At 35.5% G+C, this 27,014-nt stretch overlaps 1 long non-coding RNA gene and 1 pseudogene across 3 annotated transcripts; both read right to left on the reverse strand.

The window, feature by feature from the left end:
* Positions 1 to 902: 902 nt before the first annotated feature.
* On the reverse strand, positions 903 to 1,687 carry LOC144287484 (NADH dehydrogenase [ubiquinone] iron-sulfur protein 3, mitochondrial pseudogene; annotated as a pseudogene).
* Positions 1,688 to 1,881: 194 nt separating this feature from the next.
* Positions 1,882 to 26,584, reverse strand: LOC144287857 (uncharacterized). Of its 3 annotated transcripts, XR_013355661.1 has the most exons (5): positions 26,480 to 26,584; positions 23,607 to 23,894; positions 17,874 to 17,979; positions 14,240 to 14,379; positions 1,882 to 2,447 (listed from the first exon to the last, which is right to left on the reverse strand). It is a non-coding gene; the product is annotated as an uncharacterized LOC144287857 (long non-coding RNA). The 3 variants fall into 3 exon arrangements; XR_013355662.1 differs by lacking the exon at positions 14,240 to 14,379; XR_013355660.1 differs by lacking the exons at positions 1,882 to 2,447; positions 14,240 to 14,379; positions 17,874 to 17,979 and having other exon boundaries at positions 23,357 to 23,894.
* Between the last annotated feature and the right edge of the window lie 430 nt (positions 26,585 to 27,014).

Raw genomic sequence — 27,014 nt, forward strand, 5'->3', positions numbered from 1 at the left:
TGTTTTTGAAATAATCTCCCCCGCGGGGCCTGAGGTGACCTCCGAAAATAGTTCGCTACTTTCTGGACCCAGAAAACCCTACAAAATCATGCAAATCGAGAGGTTCAAATCTTCATGTTCACTTTAAGAACACACATGAAACTGCCCAGGCTATCAAGTGTATGCATATCCGAAAAGCCACCAAGTATCTGAAAGATGTCACTTTGCAGAAACAGTGTGTGCCATTCTGTCACTACAATGGTGGAGTTGGTAGGTGTGCACAGGCCAAACAGTGGGGCTGGACACAGGGTCGATGACCCAAGAAGAGTGCTGAATTTTTATTGCACATGCTTAAAAATGCAGAGAGTAATGCTGAACTTAAGAGTTTAGATGTAGAGCCTCTGGTCATTGAGCACATACAGGTGAACAAAGCCCCCAAGATGTGACATAGAATTTACAGGGCTCTTGGCCAGATTAATCCATACATGAGCTCTCCCTGTGACAACGAAATGATTCTTACTGAAAAAGAACAGATTGTTCCTAAACCAGAAGAGGAGGTTGCACAGAAGAAAAAGATATCCCAGAAGAAACTGAAGAAACAAAAACTTATGGCCCGGGAGTAAATTCTGCATAGAATAAGTGCAAATAAAAATTAAAAAAAAAATTAAATGTTTTTGAAATAATAATGCTCATGTGATTTTAAATTTATTTATATATGTGTATTTATATTATTTTTTAAATTTATTTATATATGTGTATTTATATGACTTAAAATTCATCTGCATTGTGAATAATTGCCTTAAAATTAAAATATCTAGATTCAAGTCTTATTGATTGATTGATTGATTGATTGATTTTGGTCTACAGGTTTTATTTACAGGGATGCTCAGTTAGAGGTCAAACACTCTAGTATCCACATGCCTTACCTGAAGCTACTTGGTTTCAGGTTTCTTGTCTCCGGCTTCAAGCTTGAGACTCTCAGGGGGCTGTCAATAGGCAGGGAAGGCCTCCCACGAGCTGTTCAGGTCGAACTTGGGGAACTCCTGGGCCAACTGGATGGGTTCGGCCACCACCCGCTTCACTTCATCATCATACTGTAACGCAAGGCAGCCAGACACTGGAAAGTCCGGAAAGGATGTCCTTCAAAGCCATAGTCTGTCAGCGTCCTTCTTAGGTCAGGGTGGTTAGCAAAGAAGACTCCAAACAAGTCCCAGATCTCTCTCACATACCAGTTAGCTGCCTTATACACAGAAACAGTGAACTCAATGGGTGTCAGCTCATCTGTATAAGTCCTCACACAGATCCAAGAGTTGAAACGCAGAGAAAGCAGGTTGTAAACAATCTCAAAATGGTTCTGCCAGGTGGGGATGTCCACTGCTGTCAAGTCAGCCAAGGATTGAAATGGTGCACTGGTGTGATCCCTGAGGAAAGTCAGCACTGGGATGACCCCATCAGGATGGATACAGATCTCTAACTCATTGAAGCAGAACACCTGAACTTGTTGGACATACTTGGGCAGGATTTCAGCCACATACTCTCCAAATGCTGAGAGCTGCTTGTGAGCCACATCATTCCGTGGTCTGACAGTGGGGTGCTTTCCCTCCTCACCAGCAGAAGCAGCACCGAGGGGTTGCCCGGCCACCCTGGCCAGCACCACGGACCCCGTGAGCCCCTGCCACCAGCCCCTTACCGCAGCCACCGCCACCATGGTCCCTCTAGCTTCCAGTCTTACACTGTTCCACCCTAGCACATATTACAGGTTACTATTATCTTTTCATACTTACCAAAAAACAAACAAATGAACAAACAACAAAACAACAACAACAACAAAAGTCAGGTTTATGTTTCAATTAATTTATGCTTTTTATTTGATAAAATAAATTTGCATTATTTGACTCTTAATTGTCAAGTATCATCTACTTTAAAACATAGACAGCATATTTTTTTAATTTTTTTTTTTTAATTTATGATAGTCACACACAGAGAGAGAGAGAGAGAGAGGCAGAGACATAGGCAGAGGGAGAAGCAGGCTCCATGCACTGGGAGCCCGAGGTGGGATTCCATCCCGGGTCTCCAGGATCACGCCCTGGGCCAAAGGCAGGCGCTAAACCACTGCGCCACCCAGGGATCCCCCATATTGACATTTATTGAAGGAACTGAATCCTAAGATGTCATGAAACATTAAAACATTAATATACTTTTTAAAAAGATAAAGCCCATGAAAATATAGGATAATATTAGATATAGAGTAGGAGAGATACAAGAGTTAGTTTTAGTAAGAAGAGTCACAGTATAGTGTTGACTCTGTTTAAAAGAACTTGGTACATTAGTTTCCATGAATCTTTTTAATTCTTCCTTAATTTCCTGGTTGACCCTTTTATCTTTTAGCAGGATGGTCCTTAACCTCCACGTGTTTGAGGTCCTTCCAAACTTCTTGTTGTGATTTAGTTCTAATTTCAAGTACAATCCTGGTTAAACAAATAAAAATAAAAAATAAAAATAAAAACTTTAGCTGAGTGATATGAACCAGTTATTCAATTTTTCTGTACCTCAGTTCCCTCACATGCAAAATGAAAGTAATAATAAATTATAGTTTTTATGTGAAGGGCTAATGAGAAAAAAAAATCTTAGAACTCTGACAACCACATAGTAAAGGTTTGATGCAATAGGCTATATTTTCACTTTCCTTGTAGCATGACCCCATAGGAATTGATGGGAATAGGTACAAATAACTTATAAGTGGAAGAAAGGTGAGGGAGATATTAAATGATAACTTCTGAAGTCTTTATGACCTCAGCAAGGGTTGTGTTACCTGTGAAGAAAAGGGAGGGATGTAGGTTGTAGAGCAGAAGTTTAAGAATACAGAAGATATGAAATATTACTCTGGAGAATGGAGAGGAAGCTGATGACAGAAAAGCATTTTTTTTTAATGGAGAGAACCATAAACTGTTGAGTTACGAATATATGTGTATGTGATCAGTATTCCTACCAGCAGTCAATCACCATTGTGTAGATTCAGAGAAGGAAAGCAGAGAGATTTTGCAGATCCATGTCTTGTTGTTGTTGTAAGCTGGGTGCAATAGAAGACAAAAACAGTACAACCTGAAAGCAGTTTCCATGGCCATGTAAAGTGAGAGAAAGAAATGAAAGGATATTTGAGACATAGCTGGATTAAACACGTTTAAATGAGAATGGGATTTGACTGGAGGGAAGGAGAGTAATGGACTGGAAGAGGTTTGGAGGTCATGAGGGACTTTGAATACAGTTATGAACTCTGGTTATTGAAATATGATACAGCAAACAGTCTCCACTGTAGAAAAAAAATGATATGAATTATCCAGTTTCACTTAAGGCAAATAGGTGAAATATTCAGAGAAGATTATAATAATAATATTTCAGTTTGCTCTGATGTCTTAATTGGTATAGGGCAGAAGAGACTTGATACAATGAAGGAGTTGTCAAATTCACATCAATTATAAATTATTGATAGAATAATTTTTAAAAACTGGCTTCTGATTATTTTTAATTGGAATAGAATAAGAAGTTATTATAGTATCGTGCCTTTAGATAATAGCAAAAAAAAAAAAAAAGAAAGAAAGAAAAAAGACCCTTCAGATCTCCATGCTTCTTTTTCTATATTCTAGAATTTGGATAAACTTACAAACAGATGTTTATCTGATAAAGTTGAAAATTATGAATTCTATTCAAGATTCCAAGCTTAGAAATATAAAAAAGTTGAGTCACAAGAAACTGATGGAAGTGGGATATAATTCTTGAATTACATATTTATGAGTAGATAATTCCAAAATGTTAAAAAAAAATGTCAGGAATAAAATTATTATTCACAATATCCTTAAATTGTTAAAATTTTTAAAATTTGTAATAAATCTTGCCCTAATATGGCAATTGCTTTTTAGATCAACAATACTGAAAAAATAGTTACAATTTACAAAAAAGCACATTATACAATTTTTGAAATTTGTAATATTTGAAAATATAAATGTTTGTTTTAGTTGTGCTTTATTGGAAAGCAATAGCTCCCAATCTGTTGATGTAACATGAATTAGGTGTGTTCATTATAGCTGGACTCATCCTAGTGTCCAAGTCTATATGGGTTGTTTACCACATGACTTTGGCAACAATGAGAAGACGCTAATTAGGTTGATCATTTTCATAATATGTCTATGTTAACATTGACAAAGAAGAGGTATAGAGGCTTGATGAACTTTGCCTATAGTGCTGTTGTTTTTCCTGCAAAATGATAGTTCTTCTTAATCAAAAGGTAGAATTAGGAATCAGATGACTTGTTGAAATTCTCTTCTTTTGTGATGAGCATTAGTCAGCTATAAAGTGCCCTGTTAGGAGGCAGCTTAATAACTGACTATTGTGAAAAGCACATTACCTGTGTTATCAAAATCCAGATTTCATCCACTTCTGCCATTTATTATATATTTGACCTTGGACAAATTATTAGAATTACTAGATTTCAGCTTCCTTATGTATAAAATGAAGACTATTAGTATAAAAATTGAGATCAATTTTAGAATTTATCCAGTTATATTATACTATTTTTTCTATCATAAATATAAGAAAAAGTAAAAACAAACACTTATAATTCTCATATTTACAGAGAGAAGACAAATAAAATATATTTATCTTCACTGACACTGCAGTTTGGCAGTACTCAAGAATACTAATTCCAGAAATTCTAAGAGCAAAATGCAAAGCAGTAGATGGTATATACTATCCAAACAGCACTCCTCATACTGGACTTTCTGAAACATTACACAACACTTCAGGACTGTCTCCAAGTAGCTCAAAAGCTCGATATGGTGAAATGAACAGATCTGCTACCTTGGATAGCTAGCCTTCCACTTACTGCATTTAGCTTTGTGCTTAGGCAATACCACACACTAGTTCTCCTTTTCTTCCCAATAAGAGGATTAATGGAGTCAAGTTAACTATTTGCTGCACTAGTTCTATGTTGTTTTTTGCAAATATACTCCCAAAACACAAAAAAGTGGTCACATGGTAACTTTTGTAAGGGTAAATGAAATGGAAGTTATATGGAGTCATTTGATTCATGTAAACATCCAATTTAAAAAAATATTTATTTCATACCTAAGGAAATACAAACTAAATTACAAAAGCCTAAAAATTACTATACCAAGCAAGGATTTTAATTCTGAATTCCTGGACTAGTAAAATGCTCTTAAGTCCAATTTTGGCAATGCCTGAAATGGCATCTTATTTATTAATAAAAAACACTTATCTAGGATATGCCCTGTGAATTATTCAAACCAGTTTATATACATCAACTTATTAAATCTTCATTAAAACCCAATGATGACATCCCCTGCTGTGATCAACAAAATCTCAACTCCATCTCTGCCACTGTGAATAAATTCTAAATCCCTCTCTCTTTGGAGCACTCTCAAATTTCAAAGTCCCTCTGGGAATATATGATTGACTTAGCCTAAATTATGTGTCTAAAAGTTTAGCTGCAGGGAGTGAGAGATTATCTGCTCCCCATTCACCAAAAGTCACATAATAAAGTTTTTCCTAAATAAGAGGGTAGTTCAGAACTAGCTGGCCACAATACGACAGATATCCTGAATAGATCCCATCTTTTGATAACTCAACAGTTACATGCCTCTAGTTTTCATAATCATTTTACTGTAAAGACCTTCATATAGCATAATATTTTCAAGTTTCAGACAGCTAAAACTATCTTCTCACACCGTCAAAAGGGAAGCAACAGGCAGCCCGGGTGGCTCAGCAGTTTAGCGCCGCCTTCAGCCCAGGGCCTGATCCTGGAGACCTGCAATCGAGTCCCATGTCAGGCTCCCTGCATGGACCCTGCTTCTCCCTCTGCCTGTGCCTCTGCCTCTCTCTCTCTCTCTCTCTCTCTCTGTCTCTCATGAATAAATAAATAAAATCTTAAAAAAAAAAAAAAAAAAGGGAGCAACACAGAGTCCAAATACATATTATCTGTAGCTCAGAATACAGGATCTGTAGGTGATAATCCATCCTCTATTTTTGTCATGATCCTACATCATACAGTATATGTACTAAATTAGGAATATAAATATTATAAATAAGCCCTACTTATACATGAAGAAATAGGTGAAGCAAACTAGCTGTTGGGGAAAACATTGCATATTCTTGGGCACCAACCATCTTCATATAACTTGCTTGTGTTTTAAAAAATCAGCATACCATAAGTCATGTTCTACGCAGGAAAACTGAAATTTTTAATCCAGACTTGAGGAATGGTAGTAGTAGCAACATTATATTTCTCATGCAAAAGTGGCATCAGTATGGGGAATAATGAGAGACAACAGCATCATAGTAAAGTTGATTTTTTTTCTTTACCATTTCATTTTGAGAGGAAGCCCAGAATAGATATTTCTATGAGATGAATTTTGCAGTATATTTTTATATATTCATCTACAAGTTTAACCTCAAATTTTGTTTCCTCCAATGATCCTGTTTATCATGTCAAATTCTAATATTCTTTAATGAATTCTATTTTTTTCTTAAACTAATCAGCACATTTCCATTTTTTTTAAACTATAAAAATGACTGAAAGAATATTGGCCCTGGAAATGATTGAAGGTAGTAGACATTCCATGGTAAGAATCCGAGATGGGTTATTTGAAATGCATGGATCTGAACACAGTGAGTAAACAACCACAATCAGAGAATAGTTCTCTAATAGTCCCTGACACGTGGTGGCAAAACAGTGCCTTGTTATGTGTTCTCTTGTGCACAGTTTAGGTCTTGATTAAATAGCTGCTACAATTAAATAAAATGTTGATTATGAAATTCTAGAACTGTCGTGTCAGCCTTCCTTTTTGTAACCGACTTGCAGGGCCTAAAGAATGAGAACAAAAAGATCAAAACCCTAATTCTTCAAGCCCCCATTGAATAAGTCTTTATCACTTGCAGCAAAAGCTTGAGGAAGCAAAATGAGTTAGCAAAATAATATATTAATAATACTTGCGAACATATTCATTGATCTTAGGAAGCAGATTGGGGAGTCAGTAAACTGAGAATTAGAATAAATTTATAAGATTAGGTTACATAAAATAGTTCACTGTGAACCACTAAATTCTATGGAGATTCTCTTGTCTGAGGAAGCAACTAGTTTCTTCTTGCCTTGTTTGAGGTCTTTGTAGTGAATGCCTAAAGCATTTACCTTACAAGGACAGGGCAATTCTGCTAGTGTCCCATTTTTACCGCTGCTCATTACTTCCAGACATATAACTAGAATCCAACTCCAACCTTCTCCTGGAGGAGAAAGTACAATCAAACCTAGAGGGCATGGTTTATATACCGAAAGTCTCATTTTTTCAGTTTGTTAATGTATTCAATGGTATTATTTGATTATTGAATGGTAAATTATTTATGCATTCCTAGAATAAGCTGCACTTTATACATTTATGGATTTATTCTCTAAAATTTTGTGATTAATTTTGTATCATGTTTATAAGGGATATTTCTTGCCATCTTTTGATAGCAGTGTAATGCTAGCCTCATAGAATGAGTTGGAAAGTATTCTTTTCTTTACAACTTTCTGGAAAATTGTGTGTAGAATTAGAATTAGATCTTCCAGGCAGCCAAGGTGGCTCAGCGGCTTAGCGCCACCTTCAGCTCAGGGCCTGATCCTGGAGACCCAGGTCCGAGTCCCACGTCGGGCTCCCTGCGTGGAGCCTGCTTCTCCCTCTGCCTGTGTCTCTGCCTGTGTGTGTGTGTGTGTCTCATAAATAAATAAATAAAATCTTAAAAAAAAAGTAATTATATCTTCCTTTTGTTGTTGTTGTTTTAACTCACCAGTAAACGCATTCAGTTCAGGAGTTTTCTTCCTGTTTCCAAGACTTTATTCACTTCATTGTTTTTGTCAAATTTCTTTTCATAAAGTTGTTTCTACTATCCCTGATTATGCTTTGGATATTCATGGAAACTCTAGTAATGTTATTTATCTCATTTCTTGTTTGAGTACTTTGTTTTTTCTACCTTTTCTTTTTTTTACTACTCTGGCTAGACATTTTTTTTTTTTTAATTTTACAAAGAACTATCTTTCAGCATCATATTTTCTCTGTTTTAAAATTATTTCTTATTCTATTGTATTTTCCTCTGGTGTTTATGATTTCCTTTCTTCTGCTTACAGTAGGCATCATTTGTACTTTGTTTTCTATACTTTTTAAAAAAAATTTATTTATTTATTCATGAGAGATACAGAGAGAGAGGGAGAAAGGCAGAGAGGCAGAGACACAGGCAGAGGGAGAAGCAGGCTCCATGCAGGGAGACTGATGTGGGACTCCATCCTGGGTCTCCAGGATCAGGCCCTGGGCTAAAGGCAGCGCTAAACCACTGAGCCACCCAGGCTGCCCTGTTTTCTACACTCTTAAGGTAGAAGCTGTAACCATCAATTTGAGACAATTTTTTTTTCACATAATACATGCATTTAGTGCCACAAATTTTCCTTTAAGTGCTAAATATGCAATATCCCATATATTTTGATACCTTTAAAAAACTATTTTTTAAAGATTTTATTTATTTATTCATGAGAGACACAGAAAGAGGGTAGAGACATAGACAGAGGGAGAAGCAGGCTCCTCACAGGGAGCCCAATGTGGGACTCCATTCCTGGATCCAGGATCATGCCCTGAGCTGAAGACAGACGCTCAAACGCTAGCCACCCAGGCACCCCAAAAGAACTATTTAGTTTAAAATAGATTTGAGATATGAATTATTTACAAGTATGTTATATAGTTTCCAAATATCTGAAATTTTCCAGAAATTTTTGTTAATAATGTCTGATTTCATTTTGTTCAGAGAATATCTAACTTGAATCTCTAAATCTATTGAGACTTGTTTTATAGCCTAGGATATAGGTTATTTTGTAAATTTTCTATGAAAATAAAAATACAGTATATGTTTTTCTGGTTTTGGATAGAATATTCTATTGTATCAATTAAGTTAATAGGTTTAATACTGTTGTTCAAGTCCTACATAGGATTATTTATTTCCATCTACTTTTCTATTATTGAGATGAGAATATTAAAATCTCTGACTATTGTTGTAGTTTGTAGTTACGGATTTTTCCATTTCTCCTGGATGTTCTTCAATTTTAGTATCATATATTTTGAAGATCTATAACTAGTTACATAAACATTTAGGTTTGTTAGGTCATCCCATTAACACTCTGAAATGAACTTCTTTAATCCCTGGTAATATTCTTCAGCCTGCAATATCAATATAACCACTCCAACTTTCCTTTGATTAATGGCTCAACTGCTGAGCCATCCAGGGATCCCAACAAAGATTTAAACATCTTTTTGCTTCTGTTGTCTTTGTTTTGTCTTTATTATTAAAGATATTTTGCTAGATATATAGTTTCTAGGCTGAGAAGCTTTCTGTTTTTTATTTTTTTAATTTCTTTAAAGGTGTTCTTTAACTATTTTATTGCTTTGTGGTTACCATTAGGTTTGTATGTAACATCTGCACAAAGTATGTCTATATTAAGTTGATGGTCATTTAAGTTTGTGCCCATTCTTTGCTCCTCTCTTCACCTCACTTTATGTATATGGTGTCATATTTTATATCTTTTTATTTTTTGAATTCCTTGATGGATTTTTTACAGAAATATTCATCTTTTTGCTTTTGTGTTTCCTAGCTTCATACTGTCATTTTTGGTCTTTCCTTTCTATCCCTCCAATATTTCTTGCAAGGCTGGTTTAGTGTTCATGAACTCCTTTAGTTTTTGTTTGGGAAACTTTATCTCTCTTTCTGTTCTGAATGATAGCCTTGCTGGATAGAGTATTTGTGCCTGCAGGTTTTTCCCATTCAACATTTTGAATATATCATGCCACTCCTTTCTGGCTAGAAAGTTTCTGCCAAAATCTGCTAATAGCTTTAGTAGGGGAGGGGGGAGGATTTCTTCGTATGTAACTCTCTTCTTTCATCTTGCTGCTTTTAATATTTCTTATCACTATATTTCACCATTTTAATTACAATATGTCTTGGTATGCATGGGCTTTTCTTGATTTTTGTTGGGGGTTCTCTGTGCTTCCTGGATCTGCATATCTGTTTCCTCCTACAGATGAGGAAAATTTTCAGAAATTGTCTCTTCAAATGAATTCTCTACCTCCTTTTCTCCTATAATATGAATGTTATTATACTTGATGGAGTCACTGAGTTCCCTAAGTCTATTTGTGTTTTGCATAATTCTTTTTTCTCTCTTTTGTTCAGTTTGATTACTTTGGAGAAAGTATGCTTCTTTTTTTGTATATTAAGCTCTCTGTCATGTTACTATCCCTTATCTCTGTGTTAATGGTCTCACTAATGTCCTCCACTCTCTTCTCAAATCTAGTGAATTTCCTTATTATCATTCCTTTAAATTTTCCATCAGTCATGTCAGTTACATCTGTTTTGCTTATATCTCTGGTTGCATCCTTGTCTTTTTCTTTCATTCAGAATAAATTCCTCTGTCTTTTCATTTTATCTAAGCCTCTTTGCCTGTTTCTCTGTTTTAGGAAAGACATCTACATCTCCTGTTCTTGAGGGTAATGGCTTTATGATGAAGTCTTGCAGTGCCCTGCTGTGTAGTGTCTCCTGTTCCCTGAGGCTGGGTGCTTCTAGGGGTATCTCCAATGTGTGTTGCATGTGCTCTGTTGTTTTCTCCTGGCCCCTTTATCCTTTAGGGCAGTCATTTGCAGATGACTTTACCTATTATGGGGAGTATTTGGTCCCTGGCCTGAATATGGCAAGTTTTAACTAGGTATACTCTGATTTGCTTGTGAAATGAGACCTGTCACTGCAGCCACTGGAACTGAGGCTTCACAAAACTCCCAAGTGGGGAGACACAGTGTTGGCAGGGGTTTGGGTCAGTCTCCCAGGGAGGAGGCCCACTGTACTGGGGCTGAAGCAACTATGAGTAGGAAGGGCAGTTCTTCTGGAACGCAGGATGTGGGGGGGGGGGTGACTTGGTATAGGCAAGTTAGGTAGCCAGTATCTGTGCTGCACTGGTCCCTGCAAGTGTTTTTGTGCTTATGCTGAGGGGCAAGGGAGGGAAATGGCACTGGTGTCATTTCATTTGTTCCCAGTGGGGTCTGTCTGTGAACTCTGCCTTTCTGGGACATGCTCCACAATGATCAACTAATATGTGTGCTCCAATGATCTTCAGCTCACTGTTTCCACACTGTATGTCTCACACTGTTTGCCCTGTCTTTTCTCCAAGAGCAGCTGCAATGTCCTCTGAGTTCTCCCAGAGCCAGGCATGCTGACCTTTAAAACTCCAAGCTTTAAGCTATGCTGGTTGCAAGAGCTCACAAAATTTGGACCCTCTCTCACTTTCCAAGCCAATTGTATTCATGAAACAAGGTGAGCCTAGGGTCCTACTCCACTGTCACCTTCCCTTCCCAGCTGCTTTGTTGTTTGCTTTGTTTCTGGCAAACTATCTTTGTTCTCCTGAACATAATGTGTTTTTCTGTCTACTTTTAAGGTTTTCTCTTTATCACTGTTTTGGTCCAATTTAATTGTGATTTACTTTTTTCAAAAAATTATATAATCAATACTTATTCTGAAATATCCTAAATCAAATATTCTACTTTTAATAAAGACCGGTAACATTTTTACAGATATACTTATGTGTCCAAAATGTTAATTATAATCTTAACATTACTATCTACTTATTATAAAGCTTTTAACTGCTCCTTAGAAACTATCAGGATAAAGTTTAGTATCTGAAGCACTCAGTGTTCAAATCATTAACTAATGGTGCTAAGATGATTTAGTAACTGATGCTTCAATGTTTCACTTAGCTGGACTATATTTCTGCAATGTGCATGAAGTTAGTAGAAATTTTTGGAACTATAAAAATTTTTGGATAATCAATCTGGAAATTTTTATGTCATTATTTTTCAGATATTCTTTTCCGCCACTTCCTTTTTCCCATCTCAGACAAATTCAAGCTTCCAATTGCAATCATAATTAAGTTTTTTTTTAATTTGTCCAAAAGCTCACTAATGTTCTGTTAATTTTTTAATTATATATATTTTCCCTGTGTGTTTCATTTTGTATAATTTCTTTTGCTGTGTTTTCGAATTCACTAATCATTTCTTCTGCAATATATACTTTGATGTTAATAACATTCAATGCATTTTTCATCTCAGACACTGTAGTTTTCACCTCTAGAAGCTTGGCTATATTTTTATGTCTTTTCTGTCACGACTTAAATATTCATTTTTTCCTCTAGCTTTTTGAACATATGGAATACAGTTGTAATAACTGTTTTAATGTTCTTGTCTGCCAATTCTAACATCTGGGTCAGTTTCAATTGATCTCATATTCTCCTCATTATGAATTGCATTTTCCTGCCTGTTTGAATGCCTGATAATGTTTTATTGGATATCAGACATTGTTAATTTTACCTTGTTGGGTGCTGGATATTTTTGTAATCCTATATTCTCAATCTTTGTTCTTAGACACGTTTATGATTCTAAGAACTAATTTGAGACTTTAGAAACTTATATTTGAGATTTGGTAAGGTCTGGAACAGTGCTCAGTCTATAGCTAATTATTCCCCAGCATTAAGGCAAGATTCTTCTGAATACACTACCAAATGTTCAATGAATTATGAGGGTTTCCAATCTGGCTGATGGAAATAGAATTTATTCTCAGGCCTGGGTGAGCTCAAGTTACTGTATTCTAATCCTTTTAGGTGGTTCATTTCCAAGCCTCAGGTAGTTTTTACATGCTTGCATTGATCAGCACTCTGATGAACCTTGAGGGATCCCTCTACAGATCTATAGTATTCTCTCTGTGTGAAGCTTTATTATACCAATACTTCAACTTGTGAAATCTAGCTACCTTGTTTTCCCTGGACTATTTGATCTGTCACCTTAACTCAGGAAGTCTGCCTAGTTCTACCTGGGTTTTTTCTCTTCACTCTGTAACCTGGAAGTTCCCTCAAATAAGTAAACGTAGGCAATTTTAGGGTTCACCTCATTTGTTTTCTCTATCTCAAAAGTCTCTATTTCCTGTTGCCTCATGGCCAATATTTTGAAAAGCACTGCTTTGTTCTGTTCAGTTATTTGTTTCTCTTAGGATGATAAATCCAGTCATATTAGTTGCATGTTAGCCACACATATTGGACAGAAACAAAAACTCCTCTAAAATGGATATTTTAATAACTGGCATAATTCCCAAGTTGCCATTCCAATTCATGGAATGAGAGCAATTTTGACCACTGTAAGTTCCTGGTATTTATCCTACCTTTCAAAACTGTAAGCTAAAAGCAATATTATATTCATGGGGGAATCAATGATTAATGTCATCATTAAAACTTTAAAAGATGCAAGAGTTAGGATTCCTATTACACTCTCATTTAAATGGACTATTGGCAAGTGTAGGTGATGATTATTTCTAGTATATGCCAGACAGTTATTATAAGCTTAATCAGCTGTTTACTCCACTTGCGAATCAACACAGATCCCGTGACCTATTATTCATTTACGGATCTTTCAAACACGCCAACGGTAATATCATTTCAATAGGACTTGGTAACTCATAATGACCAGTTTTCATGGATGACTTTGTAAGTTATATTTGTGAATAAGGAGATAAATCCTGGAAACTGAAACCTTTGTAAAATTGCTAGTGTTCTAATAGTTCAAGCATATAGGTTAGGTACTGTAAGGTGAGAAACAGATACTACATTTGAATACTGCAGCTAAATATGTCTCTTTGGATTTGAGAAGTTACATATACCGCTTTGGATATACCGTCCAGAACAGACTCATTTATCAAGCTGACCCTAAAATCTTCCAACTTTGAGTAAAACCTGGAGCAAGATAAAGCTCTCCAGCTGGTCCAGGCTGCAGTGTTTTACCACTTGGACCTTTCATAGTTCATTAGCGCTTTTATATGTATAAATAGGAGGCACTTCAGTTTGTGCTTGTATTTTGACAAAGCAATCAAGATATGTAAAAGCATAATTGTTTTTAAAAATAGTTCAAAGGAAAGGTCAGGAGTGCAACACACACACAAAAAGCACACAAAAAACAAAGTTAGGGAATGAATCAAAAAAATGAAAAAATAGAGGGACAGTGGATTTTTCTGGATGCACATTTCATTCTAAGTCATACTCCAAACTCAAATTACATCTGTGCATCTTAGTTTTCTGAAACAAAATCCCACTCATTCAGACCCACCCGTCCTTCACAAACAATTCCTTTTCCCCAGATATTCTTACCTCCCACACTTAGAGCAGCATCACATATCGCTTGGAATTTGTAATGATTTTTTATTTTGCACATCACTAAAACATTTGCCTCTTAAGCAACAGGATAATCACTTTGCTTTCTGCCAAATTATGTACTTCCAATTCTTATCCTGAAGGAAATAAAACCCAACTTAGGAAACTTGACAGCACTTGCATCATTTCCAGACAGGACATCCAAAATGTGTATCTGTGAATTCTAAGGGAAGGCCCATATAATTGGGAATTTTCTAAATAGAAGTCAAGAAATAAAAAAAGTTTGAACATAAAATCCATTTATTTTTTAATGATACCATATTAGACCTACTTGAAAGGGAGAAAAGCATTCTGTGTTAAAGAAGTTTTCTTTGGAAAAATATATTTCTTAAAAGCATCTGGGATCTCTCTTTTTTTTTTTAATATATGTTAAATGCACACCTAATAAGCATATCTAACTTTTCAGGTATAAACAAACATAAAACTTTATAATGACTTCTTCTATGGCATTTAAAAAATGTAAATACTAGTACTTTTTTTAAAAAAATTAAGATCATCACTCAGTAGGCTGTAATATTGACAATATTCACATTCTTAACTTTAAATTATAATACATTTTGATACAACTTAATAAGATCTAGGTCTCACAGTCTTGTTTTTAGTGTTAACACTTTTAACATTACATTATGAAAACACATAAAATAGAATATTTTTGTTCATAATATTATATGATGGAAAAACAAAATACAATGTATTTTTATTAATGGAACAAGAATTTCAATAGACATGCACCTTCTCTTCTGAAAATTAAATAAGTATTTATCAAGTATTGCTATCAGTTTACTTTGTCATTAAATGTCATGGAAGAACATTTGTGCAGATATCTAGAATTCCATTGTACAGAGACCTGAGTTTATTGCTATATGATTTTTTTTAACTAGATTTTCTACTTCTGTTCATCAGTTTTTCCAAGAGCATGTAGTTCTCATAACTTATTCTAGAGAATTGGGCAGATCTGCGTTTGAAATCTAGCATTCTTTTTTGTTGTTGTTTATTATTAGAGCAAAATGTATAAATAATTCTGCATATGGCAGCAGGAATCTGTAGCACCTGCTTGATAGATTATATCAAATGCTTGGCTTTGAATCTATGTCATAATAACCAATCAGTAAGTACAAATTTTAAAGCTGTGATTTTCTTTTCTTCTCCCTCATCACCCTTTTCTTCTTTCTCCCTCCCTCCCTATCCTTTTGGCAATCATCATCATTGTTATTCTCAACATTGTCATCATCCTCTTTGCCATTCCTTATTTATTTGCAGTATTATGGAAATAATGACATAATGATAAATACATCTACCTGTACTTTCTAAACATGAGACATATGGGCTGTGGTTATAAGTAATCCTATCAGAACTACATAGGAGAGGAAACAAGAATCATTTCAAAATGCTTGACATTTCTGAGGGATGGAAGGGAATAGGTGGAAATCCAACTGTTCCTGGGGGAACACTAAGATATCTTTATTTATATAAAATGCAGCACACTGGATTGATAATGCACACTGTTCAGAAACAGTTTTATAAGAAACATGATTATCTGATTTTCTGTATCTGGTTATATAATTTAAATGTCAGAGAAGTTCTCTATAGTTAGATAACTCTTTTTTATAACGATCTGTTAGAGTTCTTGATAATTTATAAGGATGCTCAGCTAATCAAGCATGAGTAAACCATACTTAGAACTAATGTAAATATATAGGAATAAAAAAATACACAGAAACAATAAATGATGTATCAGAATCTTGCAGCAAAGTTCTATTATTAACCAACATCTCACTAATAAGCTTTAAAAAATGAAGTGTGCAACCAGGAATAACTAACATAATAGCTTTTATTTGGCCTAATCCAGATTCTCTTTTGTTGCTTTCTGGACCTCCTATGTGGCCAACTCTGACCTTTGATGTTCTTTGAGTTTATTATTGACAGAGAGTAAACATTTCATAAATTTTATTTATGTATTTGATTATTTGATTATTTATTTATTTATTTATTTATTTAAGATTTTATTTATTTATTCATTAGAGACACAGGGAGAGAGAGAGAGGCAGAGACAGGCAGAGGGAGAAGCAGGCTCCATGCAGAAAGCCTGATGTGGGACTTGATCCCCGGTCTCCAGGATCACTCCCTGGGCTGAAGGCTGGGCTAAACCGCTGAGCCACCTGGACTGCCCCACATTTCATAAATTTCAGTGATTATTATTGTTATTTAAATTGCTATACTTGGGCAGCCTGGGTGGCTCAGTGGTTTAGCACTGCCTTCAGCCCAAGGCCTGATCCTGGAGACCCAGGATCGAGTCCCATGTCAGGCTTCCTGCCTGGAGCCTGCTTCTCCCTCTGCCTGTGTCTCTACCTCTCTCTCTCTCTCTCTCTGTCTCTCATGAATAAATAAATAAAAATTAAAAAATAAAAATAAATTGCTATACTTATTAACGATACATTCTAATTTTTCTGTGGTTGATAAAAATTCATGTTTTAAATATAAAATGCAATTATTCTCCTAATTATTCTATTTTAAGCCCTTGTACATACTAGAAACCCAGGAGGTACAACTTCTCTAGTATAAAATGTGTTTGGCACATGCATATCTGCAATTTTTTTAGCTAGAAATACTCTCCATGATTGTGATGAGACTTGTTTTTACCTCACCTAGTTTTGATGGAAATAAGATTATCTTCCACATTTGGTTTTGGTCATTGGGTCTCCAAATTTGGCTATACATAAAAATCACTGGAGTATTATTTTAAAACTCAGATATTTCTGATTTTGTAAGTCTGGGTTGGGGCCCATATTCGCTGAACCTTAATTTTTTTTTCGTGTAATTTTACTACATAGTAGGAACCAAGTATCAAAAAACAACAACAACAACAACAACAAAAAAAAAAACTGGTCTAAAAGTCATTTACCTTTTACCAATAAGCCCTCTCAATATGATTGCTTGTCATGCCCATATTCAAATGGCTCGTTATTCTAAATAGTGTCTATTTCCCCTTTGATAGTATTTGGTTATTTCACACAATTATAATCAGGTAATTATGGATTACACCTGAAATCTGATTTCTAAGAGGTACCCTATTTCTACCTGAATGACTACGGATTTAACTGGCAAGTGTTTCCTTAAGAAAGGCCATAGATCACATAGCTAATGTTTTCTCAGATGAATTGGGAAGAATTACTTATCACAGAAATAGACATGGAAATGGCTTAACTTCGTCCCAAGAATATTTTGTTCTAAGCTAGACAAAGTTACTCAAGTGATCTGTAACACTGATATGATTTGAAAAAAAAAAAAATTGAAGCAGCAAGAACAAAATGTTTTAAAGTTTGATTTACTCAGAGTGACGTTCTGGTAAACCTCAACACAGTACGTAAAGAAGCAATCCATGCCTGTAGTTAGCTTTCTGCTTAGAACTTCAACATTTTGGAAGGGCTGGGTTATCAGTCTGACATGGTCAGTGTTTTGGTCGCAGCATCAGGGATCAGATTCACAGTTTACCTAAAGGGCTCCAGTCCTTGCCAGACACATTGTCACAGTTTTAACTGGGTGGGCAGACAAGATAAAAGATGAGACTCACCTGTCGACTTTCACTTGTAACACAAACAGCAGTGTAGAGCTCCTTCTCACTAGTCAGTGTCATCCTGGTCCTGAGAGAAGCCTATTTCTTTGACAACAGCCCTGGACTGAAGCAAAGAAAAGCTGTTTCCAGTTATTTGAAAACAGTGTGGCCCTTTTACCACAATAGCTCTTTCCTTAAAACTGAGAGTTGCAGACACAGGTTCTATCTGGCTCCAGCAAGGACATATTGCATCAGGAGACAGTTATCTTGGTGTGTTGAAGACCCCCTGGAGTAATACTTATCCCATTGCTTGGAATCTGTGGAATGGCTTTCCTAGACTTCTCGATATTCCTTACTCCATGTTATATTACCTAGAATTACAGCAGAGGGTTTGTTCAGATATCAAAAAGACTTCTAGTCTATGCTTTGACACTAGGATAAGCCTAGAAAAGTGTAACACTGCCAGGTAAATCACTTTGAAATACAATGATTTATTTGAATGTGCATTGTTTAACACAATTACTGCTTCTACTCCAAGCACAGGACATTGTGTGTCCTCTGTGCATTAGCTGCCTTAAGGTGGATTTTTGATGCCTTAAGTGGATTTTTGATGCCACAAAGGCAATTAAACTTCCACATCGAGTTCTCCAAAAGTACAAACATGCTAGTAAAAAAGCCAAATGTATTACAAGGGGTACTTCCAATATAAGCCTAATCCCCATTATGGCATTTTAAGAACCATAGAATCCTTAGCACTCTAAAAAAGACATAACTCTAGGGAAAAGTAACAAGTAGAAAAAGTTTACCACCTACCTCTGGTTCTCTAACTACTTTATTTGGCTATTTTTCTCTCTCTCAGAATTGTCTGTCACAGGTGGGCAAATTACTACCCTCTTTTCAGAGTATGTACATATACCTACATGTGTGTATGGATATCATCCATATGTAACTATTTTTCATGTTATTTACAATTTAAAAGGAAAAATAAAATTATTTTCTATGTGGCACTGGCAAAAGCATCATTTGCCACTTCCAAGACTTTACAGTAGTAAATAATGTCCAAATTATGACCTCTCTCATGAGTGTTAACTTACTAGATATCACTTTCATTTGATGGGAAATTAATATTCCTATAAGGCCACAAGGTCTTGGTTGAAAAGGACCTAGGTGTAAAATATATTCTCTTTCATTTTCTCTCCTGTGGTACTGATTTTGATAGTGGAACAGAAAGTATGAATTTATAGCATGATATGTGATTGAATAACAGCTGTCAGTAATTAGATGCAGCAAAGTTTGTAATGAAATCTTGAGTCATGAAAAATTTACCTGAGTTTTGTTTCACTACAAAAACCCCAAATCAATCTAGGTTATTAAAACATCTGGCTCAAGTTTTCAGGTTTTGCCATCCTGAAAACCCTACCCCAAATAGCTCTTTCTAGGAAACCACTTGATTTTTTGTTGTTGCTGTCGTTTATGATATTTGTGGATTAGAGTCGTTTTTCTCCACAGTGACAGAATGTTATGTTAAGAGGTTTTGTATTGAGATATTGGCACTTCCCTGAAACATAGACCCAGAAGATTGAAATTATTTTTTCTGGGAATGAGTCTTTGTGGATGAAACAGTATATCAGCTTTCAAGGGTCCATATATATATATATGGATTATTCTACTACTAGACCTGTTGCCATTAAATTCCGAAATCTTCTTCCCTCCAGTGGAGAGGGGAATCTTGCCTAATTTTAAAACTTGTTAAAATTTGCCCAAATAAGAGACCAGTTTTAGGGTTACTATGTACTATGTAACTATTAACTGAAAAGTCAAGAGACCTGAATTCTTCAATAAATGCCTAATTAATACTTTCACATTTCTGCTTTATATCTCCTTTTAAAAAGGAAGACTGTTGGGATCCCTGGGTGGCGCAGCGGTTTTGGCGCTTGCCTTTGGCCCAGGGCGCAATCCTGGAGACCCTGGATCGAATCCCACATCGGGCTCCTGGCATGGAGCCTGCTACTCCCTCTGCCTCTCTCTCTCTCTCTCTCTGTGACTATCATAAATAAATAAATAAAAAAATTTAAAAAAAATAATAAAATAAAAAGGAAGACTGTTACCTGAGAGTCAGAATCAGAGATATTAGGATACTATAAAGCTTTCTGAAATCAGGTAAGTATTACTGCCTCCAGCTTAGAGAAGTCCAGAGTAAGGAAATACACATAATAGTAAAACTCAGGTTTCTAGACTTTTAAAGAATATAACAGGATCACTGGATGTGACAAACAAAATAAGTATAGCAATCTCACATGGTGTTAAAAAAATCAATATTACATTCCTCAACGGATTCACCTTAATAAGCCAATGCCAAGCAAATAAACATACATATTCCATATGGACTCATTATTTTTTGGCTTATGGAACAAGAACTTTCCAAGAGTTATTTTTATGGTTAGGGTAGCATTTAGGTGAAAGTGCTCTCACAATATAACAGGGTGCTTTCATCTCAGAACTCGAGTTGTTAAGTTGATGGAAGTTGGTTCAGACAAAGACATATGAACATCCACAGAGAATCATTAAAAAAGGTATTAAAATAATTGTAAGTCATCTGCATGTAAACAGTGTCCCTTGTCTCATGTGGCAGGAAAAACAAGTTTATGCGCTAAAGATAGATTTAGAACTGCTAACTGAAGAGGATGGGCCACTGGCAAAAGGTTATGCACACAAAGTGTGATTTAAATGTAATAGAAACAGGTTTAGTTCTTTGTCCTCAAGGGCTGTAATTTTACAGTTAGATAACCACAGTGGGATCCATTTTATATAACAGTAAGATAATAGATTGAATAAGATAGGTTTAACTGCCAGTTTTCAGCTGTAAACTGTTATTAGTAAAATAAAGTTTAAAAAATCCGCCAGTAGGCAGTTGATAAAGACTAGTGGTTTCTCTTTAATATGGTCTATTTTATCATGAAACAGTTCAAACACATTAAAAAGTGTAAAGAGATATGTTATAAACTTTATTTTGCAAACTCTCTCAGGTTCAGGGTACGTTAATGGATTGTACTATTTGGTTTGGATCTTTTATAATCTTTCAGTTGTTGATACCTCTCTGATTTTTCTGCCCCTCTTCTCTCCTCTGAGGTTTTCGGTAACCTGTACTGATGACTTTAACTTTCTCTCTTTTTTTTTTTTTTTTTTTAAGATTTTTATTATTTATTTATGAGAGAGAGAGAGAGAGAGAGGCAGAGATACAGGCAGAGGGAGAAGCAGGCTCCATGCAGGGAGCACCCATATGGGACTCGATCCCAGGACTCCAGGATCACGCCCTGGGCTGAAGGCAGGTGCTAAACCACTGAGCCACCCAGGGATACCCTGTCTTTAACTTTCTAGTCAAAATTCAAGTGCTTTAATTTAACCCACAAGGCCACTAGTGATGAGAACCCTAACACCCTAATTTAATTTCCTGTTACTCTCCTACCTAAATTCTTATTCAGATTACACTTTCTTTACCCGTCTGTATGATTCAACAGCCTCTCTTCTGTGTTCACTCAGCATCCTGCAAATGCTTTTATCATAGCTATTGTCCCACTAGATTGCAAAGATGTATTCACTTAACTGTGTTGTCTAGTTTAATAAGTTTCCTTAAGATAAAGATTACATAATTATTGGGCCAAACAGACTCATAAAAACGACAGTACTTGCTTCACAGATATGTTTGTTAAATGGACATTTCTGTATGAAAAAAAAAAAAAAGTCTGGGATCCCTGGGTGGCGCAGCGGTTTAGCGCGCCTGCCTTTGGCCCAGGGCGCGATCCTGGAGACCCGGGATCGAATCCCAGTCGGGCTCCCGGTGCATGGAACCTGCTTCTCCCTCTGCCTATGTCTCTGCCTCTCTCTCTCTCTCTCTCTCTCTCTCTCTCTCTCTGTGACTATCATAAAATAAAAATAAAAAAAAATGTTTTATTAAAAAAAAAGAAAAAAGAAAAAAATCTGTTTTAAAGCCATAGTTCTCAAAAGTGCATAGATGCTCGCTAAATGAAGAAGGTTCTGGTGTAATTAGGAACTAAACAAACACTGAATAAACATAAGATTTGGAGAAAATAAGAGTAGACATTCAATATTATTCTAAAAGATACCAATTCTATATTTAGTTACTTTTTGTATCCCTGACTTTAGAGATTATTAATAATTGCTTATATAAAATTGATGTGCATAGAATTCATATAATCTTACATAAAACAAATGTAAGCTATAATCATGTATTTGATTTATACATTCCTAATAATATATTTTCCCTCCAAAATGGACTGGCCAATTAGATGTCTTTGAGAACTGTAAAGCACTTTTTTTTTTCTTTTCCTTTTTGTTGTTCTCCGCTCATTTCTCCTTTTCCTACTAATGTCATAGACGCTTAGACAAGAGTGTTATAGTAAGTACTGAAGTTTCAAATATAAGGCATTCAACCCAAATCTAATAAGTAATTTGAGAATTCAATGACTTGAACAAGGTTATCTTTATTATTCAAAAATAGTTTCTTTTATGGATGCTTTATTGCCTCATATGAAAAAACAAAACTGGTGGGAAAAAAACCCAGATACATACTAGAAACTAATTTTTTTCTACGTTGTGTTTTAGTGCTTTAAAAGAAAGAAATATATATGGGAACAGCTGTTACTGCTATATCAAGATACTAAATAGCTGGCCTAGGAGGTCCTAATTATTGATAGTTTACCACAGCACTAGCCTTAGCTTCTGCAAAAGCGTTAGCAGAATTGACAGCAGGAACACAGATGATTTATTCATTAAGAATGATCTATAGCTTCCTGCATTTTAAGCTCCAGGCACAAACACTGTACAATGCCATGTCATTCAGCAAGAGCTAGCCTGAGACAGGAAGCACTTTAGCATGTTTACAGATATATCTTTTAAAACAGACTTAACTATCAGACAACCCCCTTGTAAAGCCTTCGCCCTAAGAAACTTGGGTAAAAGATTATCACTCCACACTCACAAAAATCAATTTCAGAGACTGACAGTTGTTCCAGGCTGATGTTGGATTTCCTTTTTTCATTGAATTGAATTTCCTGTAGACTGTGAATATGCTAACATTCACCAGGTGCTTTTTCCTGACTCTAGTCATTTTTTTAAAAAAGCAATTATAAATCTCCCTTATGTTTTTATCAAGTATCCTATGTATACAATGGAGAAAACTATGATTTATAGTTGTTTGAGAAACCAACAATTGGTGAAAGACAAGCCTGCCAATTTTTATATATACAGTAATAATGATAACATTAATAATAATATAAAGGAACAGTTGAGGGCATAGTGAAAGCCAGGCATCTGCTCAGCACTTTACATGCATTATCCCATTTAATCCTCAACTGAAACTCTCTAAAATGAGTGTTATCTCCAACTAGTTATCAGAGCTCTGACAGAGGCTAAGACATGTTTGCCCAAAGTGACAGAAATCGATAGGAGTGATCAACAGCAAACTCTCAGAGACCAAGACCTGAGTTTTCAATCGCTGTGTTAAATTACAGCGGTTAGTATTAGTATTCCTCTCATTCCATGCAGAAATAACGCTGAATACGTCACCCAAACGAGGTTATTTCGATGTGAATGCTTTCCAGATTTGTCTCCAAATTTTAGCACTTTTCCTAAGCTGCTGATGTGTTTTCCAGCGTCTACAACTGCTCTGACCTTATTGATACGCTTCTATACCAATACTGCCCCCATCTTGTCTACTCCCACATGCTTCACCTTTTCTTCAAACAAATTCAGACTTCAGACAAAACTTATAATTGATCTTCCTCAACCCTCAGATCGAATTCTTTCCTTTATCCGAGCAGCCAGCAACTGGAGAATGGAGCAGATGTAGTAGAAGTGGCAGAGGTTGGCTTTGGCAATACCGAGAGGCCTCTGTTGCCTTTCTCTGTTCTCATCCATGTCTGTGCTCATCTTCCAATTCCCAGTGTCTCCCAACACATAGTTGCTGTACTCTGGGATGTTATCCTTTTTTCCTTGTAAAATACGCCTTTGGAGAAAGATCTGAAAACAAGCAAATGGATGAGCCCACAACAGTATAGACACCTGCTCACATTTACTTTTAGTCCTTTCCTTCTCTATTTGAATTATAAAAAAGGATGAAAAATACCCATCAAATGATAAATTTTATTTATCACAATGCCAACAGGTAGAGGTTTCACTGAGCAAAGGGCCCTTTGCTTATCTTATTTTACACTTGCAAAACATTGACAGATGTTCTCTCTTTAGCACATTCTCAGTAGAAGACTGAGGCAAGGATAGAAGAAGAGAGGCGGAGATGTGAGAGATCTCCAAGAGTTCTCTTTGTCTTGCGTCCCGTACACAGTGATGATGGATGCCATCTGAACAACACTGAAAGAGACACTACTGTGTTTAAAATGACGCTTCTTGAGAATCACCAAGTGGATGGATGGATTTTAAGTGGTTGGAGAAGAGGCAAATCAGAAAACAAATTGGATTTTAAAATCATTGAGCACCCGGAATGTTAAAGAGGCTGGGGATATAAATGTACATCTATGAGTTACTGAACTTAGAATTTTAATATTATCATACCACAGCTCCTGAATTTCTCAAGAAATTCTCCCAAATGTACAGATTTGCCTGAACATAGGTGTGTGATTGTCAACTCACCTGGGGATTTAGTGCTTCTTAAAAATCTCTGATTTTCCTTAAGGAGTTTTTTTTTTCCTTCTTCCTCAAAAATTATTTCAAACTTTAAAATTTTCCTACAAGCTTTTCCTTCTCCTGTTCCCTCTTAAAGCTCTTTGTAAATGTATTGGGAAAAGGTTTTGGCTCTAAGTAATGTTAAGATAATGTTTGGGAAAGAAATCTCTATGAAGTCACCCAGAAACACTTCACATGATGCTTATGACCCTTTATATTTATATTCTTTAAAAAATTGGGTATAGTGGCAGGACTGAAAATAAAGGGACTTGATAAAATTTGACTCCAAGTCTCATATTCGGTTACTGAGGAATTTTAGAAACTGTTCAGATTTCCTCAGTATCAGTTTTTAACCTCTTCTTTCAGCTCAATTCTTTTAGAAATGATAAATCATTACACAAAAATTAGTACCTGATGATACATTATCAGATAGTATTCTCTGCTTATTTTTCTGTATGTAAACTTCACATTATGAAAATGCAACTCTGTGTTTCTCAGCGTACTGGCATAGTGTTAAGCAGGTGGCTGTCAGTGCTCTCTTAAGAAATCTGTCTTGAGGGGTGCCTGGGTGGCACAGTTGGTTGAGTTGTCGACTCTTAGTTTTGGCTCAGGTTGTGATCTCAGGGTTGTGAGATGGAGCCCCAATAGCTCAGCTCAGAATCTGCTTGAGATTTTCTCTCACTTTCCCTCTGCCCCTCCCGCTTGTGCTCCCTCTCTCTCTAGTAAATAAATAAATCTTAAAAAGGAAAGAAATCTGCCTTTATCTTAGCTTTATTTCTATCATAATTTAGTTGATAAACCAAAATGTAATAATAACTCATTTGGCTAGATTTATGAGGGTAGAATTTCTGAAACAAAGTCAAACTTTTTGCATAGGTTGAAGGATTCACCCTCAGAATTCTCTGTGACTTAAACACTGTATATTAACTACTCTTTTTAAAATATAATATTATCTATTTGGATTGCTAACTGCATTATAAATACATAAATATGTTATTACAAAATATAAAAAGAAGTTTCTTGTGTTTAATTTCTACGATTCCAAGGAAAATTTCCTTTGAAAAATTCTACTTTTCTACTTTAAATATCAATTTAATCTCAAAACCTAGAAAAATAGTTTAATGAAAACATGTTCATGATCAATGCATGAGGAATATAAAAAGTCTGAAGCATGATAGAAAGTGCACAGTGGATTCATATATTCATTTTTGTGGTTTATGGGTAGTTTATTATCTACTTTTTACTAACCTCAAAAGAAAACAGTGTCTTTAAGAAACATCAACTTTTTATATTAAATCAGAACAATAAACAACTCATGGAGATAAAGATAACTTCATTAATGCTGATAGGAAGCTGGCTCGGATAGAAGTAATTTCCGACTCTTATCTTTTGTTTTTAGTCTCAACTTCAAAAGAGTAATGAGAATCAGCGTTTCCTTTGCCTGTTCCATCTCAAGGCTTTTTGTAAATGTATTGGGGAAGTTTTAGATGCTATGTAATGCTAATTTGATGTCGGGAAAGAAATATATTATTACATTCTTAAACAGTATGTATTTCCATTATTTCTATTGACAGTACTAAATAATTCCCAGAAGAAGAAAACCGTGACCTGAATCACTGTCCAGCAATTAAAAATATGAATATGGGTTTGTGATTTTCTGTTACTATGAGACATGTTTTAATCATAAGAATTAAGGGTATAAATACCCAGAATTTTATTTATTAACTGTCAAGGATTAAGCGTGAAATATTTGTTTTACAACACTGAGTGTGAACCGATTTGCATGCCTTTGAGGATATAACCTAGAAACCAAAAGTGTAATGAAGTCAGGTGGATGTAATATTAACAGAAGAATATTTTTGCTAAAATATAGTTAATATAGAATGAAATTGTAAAGATAAGTTCTATTAGAAGGTTAAGCTTACTTTTTTCTCCTTCTCCTTTTTATTCTTCCTTCATCTCTTGTCTTCAATTTCTGAGACTCCTTCTCACTCTAAAGATGTAGAATGATCTGTTTGTTAGGAAACAGCAGAACCTCGCCTTCCTCCAGATTCTAGTTCTTAGTTCCACTTACTTTCATAGTAAATCTCCTTTTTTTCTGCAACCCATACTTCCCCCTCTGCTCATGCCATCCTAATACCTCATCCCCAGCACACTTCCACCCCCCTCTTCTGCTACTTGCCCATGCATAGCTCTTCCTCTTCATTAAGTATCTCTAGATCTTCCCCAAAACATGAATTCAGGAAGCAGGAAGATGTTTGTCTTGATATTGAGGGTATAAAATGATATTGATGCTAAAGATGTAGGCAGGAACTATCTGGATTGCTAACACAATCTATTTGAACTTTATTATGAAAGTCATGGAGTGTGTAAATGACTTTGAGTAAGAACATATTATATTGTTACCTGAATCTTAGAAAAATCACTCTAACAAAAAATAAAGGATACACTGGAAGCAAG

Source organism: Canis aureus, chromosome 17 (assembly GCF_053574225.1).
Source record: "Canis aureus isolate CA01 chromosome 17, VMU_Caureus_v.1.0, whole genome shotgun sequence".
NCBI classification, from domain to species: domain Eukaryota; kingdom Metazoa; phylum Chordata; class Mammalia; order Carnivora; family Canidae; genus Canis; species Canis aureus.